The 10309-nt window shown below is 43.3% G+C and overlaps 1 protein-coding gene across 5 annotated transcripts in view; it reads left to right on the top strand.

Moving 5' to 3' along the window:
- NLRP13 (NLR family pyrin domain containing 13) overlaps positions 1-10309 on the top strand; it is a 103409-nt gene that overhangs the window by 59226 nt on the left and 33874 nt on the right. The window lies entirely within an intron of this gene.

Raw genomic sequence — 10309 nt, 5'->3', positions numbered from 1 at the left:
AAAGAAGTGGAATGTGGAGAAGAAGAAAGAAAACAATGAAGTCACTGGTGGGAGAGGGGCTTACTTCTTGGTCTACCTGCTGCTCACATACCATTACTTCTCTGAGTTATTTTTGTCACCACATTTTAATTCTCATCCCCATCACCTGAGAACTTCCTGCATATGTCCTTTAAGTCATTATGTATTTAAGTCACCAAAGTTTTATCACCTTCAATTAATTCACTGCAATGGTTCTCGATAATTGTAAGTTCCCTGTGGATGACAACTTCCCCTTAAATTAGCACTCAACCTTCACCTCCACTCTTGGATTCTGTCAATTCCTGATATGCGAGCAAAAACGCCTACATTAAGAAAAAAAAAAAAGATTTCAAACAACCCAACTTTACACTTCAAGGAACTAGAAAGAACAAACTAAGCCCAAAGTTAGCAGAAGGAAGGAAATAGTAAAGTTCAGAGAAGAAATAAATGAAACAAAGACCAAAAAGACAGCAGAAAAGATCAATGAAACTAAGAGTTGTTGTTTTCTTTAAAATTTTTAAAATGTTTATTCATTTTTGAGAGAGAGATAGAGTGTGAGTGGGGGAGGGGGCAGAGAGAGAGGGAGAGACAGAATCCGAAGCAGGCTCCAGGCTCTGAGCTGACAGCACAGAGCCTGACGTGGGGCTTGAACCCATGAACCGTGAGATCATGACCTGAGCCAAAGTTGGACACTTAACTGACTGAGCCCCCCAGGCACTCCAAAAGTTTTTGTTCTCTTTGAAAAGATCAACAAAATTGACAACCTTTAGCTAGACTAACCATGAAAAGAAAAAGAGAGGGACTCAACATCAGAAACAAAAGAGGAGACATCACAACTGATACCACAGAAATACAAAGGTTCATGAGAGACCACTATCAACAATTACAACTCAAGAAATTGGATAACTAAGAAGAGATGAATACATTTCTAGAAACATACGAACTACCAAGATTGAATCACAAAGAAACAGAAAATATATGAACAGATTATTAACAAGTAAGGAGATCAAATCAGCAACTGAAAACCTTCTCCAGAAGAAAAGCCCAGGACCAGATGGTCTCCCTGGTGAATCCCACCAAACACTGAAAGAAGAATTAACACCAATCTCAAATTCTTCCAAAAATTGAAGAGGAGGGAACACTTCCAAACCCATTTTACAAGACCAGCATTACTCTATTACTTAAACTAGACAAGGACACCACAAGAAAATTACAGGCCAGTATCTGATGAACATAGATGTAAAAATCCTCAAAAATATGGCAAATTGAATTTAATATCACGGTAAAATGATCATATACCACGATCAAAGGGGATTTATCCCTAGGATGCAATAAAGGTTCAACCTAAATCAATAAACGTGATAAAACACATCCACAGAATGAAGTATAAAACCCATATGATTATTCCAAAAGATGCAGAAAAGGCATTTGGAAAGATTCAGTATCATTTCCCAATTAAAAAACTCTTAACAAATTAGGCGTGGATGGAAATTACCTCAACATAATAAAGGCCATACATTAAAAGGCACAGCTAACACCACATGCCACCATGAAAAGATAAAATCTTCTCCTTTAAGATCAGGAACAAGACAAAAATGCTGACTCTCCCACTTCTGTTCAACATAGTACTGGAAGTCCCAGCCAGGAGCAAGAAAAAGCAAGCAAAAGGTATCCAAATGAGGAAGAAGTAAAATTATCTCTGTTTGCAGACAACATGATCTTACAAATAGAAAATTCTGAAGACTCCACCAAAAAACTACTAGAACTAACAGACAAATTGAGTTAAGGTGCAGAGTACAAAACAAATACACAAAAATCAGTTGTGTTTCTATATATTAAGAATGAAATACCTGGAAAAGAAATTCAATAAACAATTCTGTTAACAATAGCATCATAAGGAATAAAATATGTGGATACAGATTTCATCCAACAGGTACAAGATCTGTATGCTGAAAACTGTATGACATTGATAAAAAAAATCGAAGACACAAATACATGAAAGGACATCCCATGCCCTTGGATTGGAAGAATTAATATTGTTAAATGTCCACACTGCCCAAATGCATTGCAATCCCTATCATAATTCCAATGGCATTTTCTACAGAAATAGAAATAGCAATCCTAAAATTTGTGTGGAGCCACACAAAATACCCTGGATAGCTAATACATTCTTGACAAAGAAAAACAAAGTTGGAGGCATCACACTTCTCAATTTCAAGCCATATTACAAAGCTATAGCAATCAAAACAGTATGGTACTCGTGTAAAAACAGATACAGAGACCAATGGAACAGAATCAAGAGTCTAGAAATAAATCCATGCATATATGGTCAACTGATAATTGAAAATGGAGCCAAGAATATTCCATGGGGAAAGAATAATCCCTTCAATAAATGTTGGGAAAACTGGATACCCACATGCAAAACAATGAAGTTGGACCCTTATCTTACACCATATGCAAAAATTAATTCTATATGGATCAAAGATGTAAATGTATTACCTGAAACTGTAAAGCTCTAAGAAGACAATATATGAGAAATTCTCCTTAACATTAATCTTGGCAATGATTTTTGGGGTGTAACACCAAAAACCTAGGCAACAAAACAAAAATAAACAAGTGGGACTATATCAAACCCAAAGGCTTCTGTGCAGTAAAGGAAACAATTGACAAAAAGAAAAGGCAGCCTATGGAATGGGTGAAAATATTTGAAGATAAGGATTAATATCCAAAATATATAAAGAACTCATAAAACTCAACAACGAGATACCAAAACCAAAACAAACCACCAAACAGCAACAACAACAACAAAAACCAAAACCCCATTAAAATGGACATTGGACCTAAGTACACATGTTTTTCCAAAAAAAATGTACCAATGGCCAAAAAGTATGTGAAAAGATCCTCAACATCACTACTCACTAGGGAAATGCTAACAAACCATGAGATAGTCTCTCACACCTGTGAAGATGATTATTCTCAGAAAGATAAAAGACAGCATGGGTTGTTGAGGAGGTGGAGAAAAGGGAACCCCAGTGCCCTGCTGGTGAGAATGTCAACTTGATGCAGCCACTGTGGAGAACAGTATGGAGGCTCCTCAAAAAATTAAAAATAGAACTACTTTATGATCCAGCAATCCCACTTGTGGGTATACATCCAAAGAAAATGAAATCAGTATCTCAAAGACCTATTTGCACCCACATGTTCGCTATTGCCAAGATACGGAAAAAATCCAAGTGCCTATGGATGGGCAAATGGATGAAGAAAATGTGGTAAATGCACAATGGATTAGTATTCAACCATTAAAAAGAAGGAAGTCCTGCCATTTGCAATTTGCAACAATATGAATGAATCCGGAGGACATTCTACTAAGTAAAATAAACCAGAAACAGAAAGGTAAAGACTATGATCTCACTTATCTGTGGAATCTAGAGTGTTGAACTCATAAAACCAGAGAGTATAGAATGGGAGGGGGGTTGCCTGGGTTTGGGCTTAAAGAAAATGGGGAGACGTTGGTCAAAGGGAACGAACTTTCAGTTACAAGATGAATACGTTCTGGGGAATCTAATGCACAGCATGGTGACCACAGTCTATCACATACATCCTGTCTCCTCCATTTTACAAAGGAGAAAAAGGAGATTTACGTCGGTTAACTAAAATCAGCCAAAGCCATGACAGAAACCAGCGATTGGAGCCATGTCTCATTCCCAGCCCCATACACCGAGCCACGTGGCTGAACTGAAAAATATCTTTATCGATAAGGAATATTTGGGGAGAGGTGGTATTAAAGAATTCCTTAATCTTAGCTGCCTCCTGTACTTCTCTGTGCCTCATTCTTTCTCCTTTGTGATGACAGCTTTCTTGATTTTTTAGAAAAATTGTATCAGCTAATGGCTGCTGTGGACCTCTGAGCCCCGGACGACCCATTTATATTTCCTTCAGGCTCAGCATTGTGCTAGCTCTCAGATACTGAGAGCTGGGGAAAGAAAGGCTGGGAATTTAGGACTTTACTTCAGGAGCAGGAAGACTGGGTTACTGAGATTGGTAAGGATTTTTATCAATGAAGCAGAGCTGGTCATTTTCAAAGGTGAATCTCTAGCTTTGCTTTACATCTTTAATACTGGCCAGCTGGACTTGGTGAGCTCAAGTGTCTGTCACTGTAACTCTAAGAACGTGAGATGATGCAGAAAATAGGGGCAGGAGAGGGAAAAAAAAGATGACACTCACCCCAAAGGGAAATAGGTTCCCTAGCTCCTTCCTGTCAAATACATCTCCCAAAGCAGAAAGAAAAGTGCTTGGTCTGCCCTGCCCCCAACCCTAATAGGTTCAGGCTCCTGCATTATCATTATTCTGCAATGCACCACCTTGCAAGCAGTTAGCATCCCTGGTCTGTCCCAGGTAGTGGGCTACCCAGCTTGTTCCCTGCAGGTGCTTTCAACTTGAGGAGAGACTCCCCTACCTCCTCAATTCAGAAGGACAAACAACTTTAGAAAGTTATTGTTTTGGAGAGCTCAGACTCAGAGAGGGCTGACACTTTCGACCGTCCATTCATATGTTGTTTCCCGTTTGCAAGAATCTAGAGCAACTTATGCCATGATCTTGTTCACCTGTCCACCCCCACCCCCACCTGGAGTGTAATTGTACCAAGCAAAGGGAGGATCTTGGTATCACTGGGACCCAATCAAACAAGCCCCATCAAAGACAGACCCAGGGCCAGAGGCTGTAGGAAAATGACATAAATATACATGTTGGTGGTAGCTTTCCCGTTGAGTTGTTCAGGTTTTCTGATATGCGATCAGGTCCTCTGCACATACAGTTTTACCTGTTCCTTTCCAGTTATTATACCTTTCTCCAAGTGGTTCCTGATTTCCAGTTTAAAATTGCTAGTGTAATTTGAAACAATTAGCTAAAATCTTTAACTTAATCCGCTAATACCTCCAAGAACGATATTAAATCATGGCATTAAAACTATCCTGTCTTGTTCCTGACTTCAATGGAAAAGGCTTCGCGCGGAGGATGGAATCGTGTCATCCACGATTCTGGACGCCAGGAGGTGGATCTGGACGCCAGGAGAGGAAACGGTCTCCAGATGTGGCTGCTTCTGTGGTCTTATTGTGAGGCTTCACGGGCTCTTCTTCCTCTTTCACTGTTCTACACGACCTTGCAGATGGTGGGAGAGGCACCTCAATGGCCTTGGCTGGAGTGGAAGACTGTGTTCGCACCAGGAGAGCATGGTTTTTTAATTAGAAACGCACCTGTGCCTCCCTTTCCCAGCTAGTGCTGATTTACACCTGGAAGGGAAGGGGTCAGAGATTATGTGTGGCAGCTGGGTCCTGGGTGGCATCTTGACCCCATAAACTAGGAGCTTGGAGAGAGACCTGATAGGCTGTGGAGGGGCCTGAGGGCCAATCACAGAGTGGGGAGGAAATACAGCTGGCTACTTGTTTGAGCTTCCCTGACTCGGGGCCCTGGGAAGTTGCATGAGATTAGAAGTCTGACAGGTAAGTGATGTCCCCTTTCTCTGTTGCTCCAAATCTTTCCTTCTCTAGCGTCCCTTCCCCTCTTGGCTCCCGCTGGTCTTTATAAAGATCTGCTTCACTAAGGTACGGTTGATGAAAAAAAAAAGCAACCTGCAAATATTAAATACATACAATTTTATGAGTGTGGACACAGGCATACGCTCTCAGAATAATCACCACCGGGGTAATAGATCTGTCCATGACCTCTAAAAGCTGGTGTCCTGTGTGTGTGTGCCTGCCAGTTGAGAGCATTTAATGTGAGATGTACCCTCTTGGCAAAACTGCTGCTGACTGTGTGCACTTTGCGGTACAGCAGACCTTTAGAACTAATTCTTGTGTCACTGATACGTGGAATATACGTGCAACAGAATTTTACTCAGTCTTAAAAATCAAAACAAAACAAGAAAAGGGCTAAACCCTGCCATTTGTGACGACGTGGATGAACCCGGGGGACGTTATGCTAAATGAAGGTAGGAGTCCCAGAAGGGCAAACACTGAATGATCCCACTTGTCAGCAGGACCCAAAAGAGTCAAGTCTACGGAAGCAGAGGCTAGGACGGTGGTTTACCGGGGGCTGGGCAGAGTTTGCTGCTGGCGCTTTCTTCATCAGCAGCAGGAATGGGCTGCATCTCTGACCTCTGATTTGAAGCTTCTCTCTTTCTAGTCAGGGAGATTCCATAGTTGTTGGAGAACTCTGTCTTCTCCCACTCGCCGTGATTCAATCTGGTGGACCCTTCAAGCCTCACACAATTCCCTTTCCTCTCTCGCTTGCCTGTGGTATCTGCTGTGTGATCTCCCGGCGCCCTGTAGGATTCTGTCTCAGACTCAGCACACTGTAATACTAATTACCTTCAGTTCTCATTATTTGCGGATTCCGTATTTGTTAACTCACCTACTCGCTAAAGTGTTTTTTTTTTAATCTCCGTGTTCCCGCCCCAAATCATTACCTGCCTTGCTTTCCCTGGTCATTCTTGGACATGCGCAAAACGGTGAAAGATTGGAGAAACGTTCCCAGCTGGGGTTTGACAAGGCAGCGGTCTGCCTTCTTGTCAGGTCTCTTGCATTTTGTGCTTTTTTTTTGGGAGGGGGGGTAACATGACTATTTAATATGACCTCCATGGGTATTGCTTAAGTGCTGTTTAGTGTTCTTAAGCTCAAGAAGGCTCTGATGCGCCCTGCAGAGGAACGCCTGCGTTAGATGAGGCCCCTTCAGGCGTAATGGTACCACCGGCTGTGAGGTCAGTATCAATGAACCACCCATATGTATTGAGTAAGGCGTCCTAAACCGAGAGGCACATAAAACAAGGTTAGGTGTTGATGGGTTGGCAAAAATGCTGTGACCAGAGGCTTATAGGATGCTAACCCTGTATCTCCTGTAGGAGGAAATGTGTAACATTTGCTAATTCAGTGTTTCTGGTGACTTAATAGCACATAATGACTGTACTTAACAACAAATGATACACGTTTAATGAGCAAGTTGGCACAGAACTGGACCGGACCAAGACTTTGCAAACATGCATCTTCACTGTAAGCTCGTGCAATCTGCTCATCCAAGGCTGTGTCCCCAGTCTTAGGGCAGTGCCTCGCCTGGCTTCTGGTGGGTGTTTAATGATTGTTTGATGCCATTCAAAGCTCAGACTTCCTCTTGATCTTTATTCTCCCTGTTAATGCCTCCTAGGGCTTTTCCCCACGAGCTTCCCCCTCCTTCCCAATGTTCCCTCTCTCTCTTTTCCCCCCACCACCTCCAGTGCTAGTCCTGTGAACCTGGACTGCTGGGATGGGCTTTAACAGCTGTCTGTTCTGAAGGAGCTCCTTACGGGAGAGGCAAGTCAGCAGACCAGTAGCCCCAAGCCTCTTCTCTGGCTGGACCAAGCTCTGAGGGGAGTAAGGGTAGATCTATCTTTCCCCCCCCCCCTTTGTCATAAATATTGCCTATAAACCTCAAGATATTTTTAATTTTTTAATGTTTATTTTTGAGAGAGGGACAACAGAGTATGAGCAGAGGAGGGGCAGAGAGAGAGGGAGACACAGAATCTGCAGCAGGCTTCAGGCTGTGAGCTGTCAGCACAGAGCCCGTCGCGGGGCTCAAACCCTCGAACTGCGAGATTATGACCTGAGCTGAAGTCAGATGCTCAATCGACTGAGCCAACCAGGCGCCCCCAGTTAATCATTTTAATGTGTACATTTCTGTGTATGTAGTACATTCACAGTGTTGTGCAACTGTCCCCGTTGGTCCCCTAAATACTCATCACCCCAAATGAAATGTGAACCTATTAGACCATCACCCCACATTCTCCTACCCTGGTAACCTCCTACTTTCCTTGACTCTTTGGTCCAAGTGACTTGGTTGAATATTTTCCACCTTCACGTTAACCATTTGTTCAATAAGTATTTGGGTGCCTGCAATGTGTTCGGCACTTTTGGAATAAAATGGTGAGCAGGATGAAAGCTTGGGGTCCCCCTTAGGAGACCTGAGAGCTTGCACCATGACTACATCTTGCCTCCAGTGACTGACACGAAGTAGGCACTCAAATATTAAACCTTATAGACTTGCTACCTTTGTAGATGTGAAATTGTGGGAGTCTTGGCAACCTTTACACAATTCAACCTGGTGGCAACTGAGGTAAGTCTGCAAGGCAGAGACCCATGCACAGGCTGTTGCTGACTTTGTGGTTTTTTTAACAGGGGTCTTGCACCGGGATCTTGTGGCGGGTTTCTTTGGTTCTTTGTTGAAATGTAACCCACATAAAGCACAGATCATCTCAAGTGTACGGTGTTGGGGCAACCATTAAAAACAAAATCTCCTGCCGACCCAGAACACATCTGCACAAAATGAAGAGAAAGACATTTTATTATTGTGGTCTGGCTTCATGCTTATTCAAAGCGCATCACAGGTGATTCACTGAAAGAGGATACAAAGGCAGATACAAAATTTGCCCTTTTTATAGAGCCCAGGGGATACAGCCGGTTACATACATGTTCTCAAGATAAATAACTTGTCTTGCAGTATGAGGACGTGTACAGGAGCTGACAGCAACATTTGATACATGTATTTTATCCTAAGTTTACCTGGTAACTGGGGCGACCATTTGTATGAGCTAATTGTCTTTCACCAAAAAAGTAATGAAACTTGTAGCTTCTCTGGGACCAGCAGGTAATCACAGCTTGGAACCAGGACCTCAATTAAAGTGTCCTGGAGACCGAGGGATGGGGGCGCTGTCTTCCTTGGTGTTTATGGCTCAGAGTAACACCAGCAAGAGACAATTTAGACTTTTAAGATTTGTATCTCAAAGGGGAAGAGAAAACATTTGCAATGACAAGTTTGCTAAAGACATGCCCTTAAGGAAGGGGCAACCTTTTGTCTACTTTCTGTTTCTGTGTGTGTGTGTGTGTGTGTGTGTGTGTCTGTGTGTGTTTAATTTAAGATGACCCATAAGTGACACCATGCAGTATTTTCCTGTCTGGCTTACTTCACTGAGCAAAACATTTTCCAGGGTCATCCTTGTGGCAGGGGATTGGGGGATGGGGGAAGGAGGGACAGGTTGGTGAGAAGGCAAAACTTTTAGCTCTAAGATAAGGTCTGAGGATCTAATGTAAAACATGGTAACTCTAGTCAATAACACTGTAGTGCATAATTGAAATTTGCTGAGGGGTGTCTGGGTGGCTCTGTCTGCTGAGCATCCAGCTTCAGGTCAGGTCATGATCTCATGGTTCATGAGTTTGAGCCCCACATTGGGCTTTGCGTGGACAGTGCAGAGCCTGCTTGGGATTCTCTCTCTCTCTCTCTCTCCCACACGAGGGGGAAGGGGTCTCTCAAAGAAATAAAACCTTTTTTTTTTTTTTTTTAGCTTTTTTCTCCCAACGTTTATTTATTTTTGAGAGACAGAGGCAGAGTGCCTCTGTCAGAGTGCCTCCCTCTCCTGCTCAGGAGAGGGGCAGAGAGAGGGAGACACAGAATCCAAAGCAGGCTCCAGGCTCTGAGCTGTCAGCACAAAGCCCAATGTGGGGCTCAAACCCATGGACCATGAGATCATGACCTGAATTGAAGTTGGCACTCAACCGACTGAGCCACCCAAGGGCACCAAGGAAGAAAACCTTTTACAAAATGATGAGGAGGAAAGTCTTTTCCCCCTTTTACATGAGGACAATTAATAATTTTTAACTTGATTCATATTTGCACTTAGAGCAGCTTAAGGCCTTTTACATATACTGCAATGCCTCCTCTCCCTGTTCAAGACATTGAATATGTCCAGTACCCTAGAATGCCCCCAAGTGCCCCCTCCCAGGCTCCCCTGGAGCTAACCGTTACTCTAAAGTCTATCATGGTAGCTGATTTATGAGATTCATATAAAGCTACTATGCAGTGTGGGGCACCTGGGTGACTCAGTCGGCTCAGGTCATGATCTCACGGTCTGTGAGTTCAAGCCCCACACTGGGCTCTGTGCTGACAGTTCAGAGCCTGCTTTGGACTCTGTGTGTCTATCTCTGCCCCCCCCCCCACTTGTGCGCGTGCTCTCTCTCTCTCTCTCTCAAAAATAAACATTTGGGGCACCTGGGTGGCTCAGTCAGTTGAGTGTCCGACTTGGGCTCAGGTCATGATCTCCTGGTTTATGGGTTTGAGCCCCGCATCGGGCTCTGTGCTGACAGCTCAGGGCCTGGAGCCTGGTTCGGATTCTGTGTCTCCTCTCTCTGCTCCTCCCCTGCTCACACTCTGTCTCTCTCTCAAAAATATTAAAAAACAAACACCCTCAAAAACCCAACCCCCCCCCAAGCCC

This window comes from Panthera pardus, unplaced genomic scaffold, assembly GCF_024362965.1.
Source record: "Panthera pardus isolate Hobbes unplaced genomic scaffold, ASM2436296v1 HiC_scaffold_18, whole genome shotgun sequence".
Lineage (NCBI taxonomy): Eukaryota > Metazoa > Chordata > Mammalia > Carnivora > Felidae > Panthera > Panthera pardus.
The sequence above is the reverse complement of the archived record's forward strand: the minus strand, read 5'-3'. Positions and strand labels throughout refer to the sequence as shown.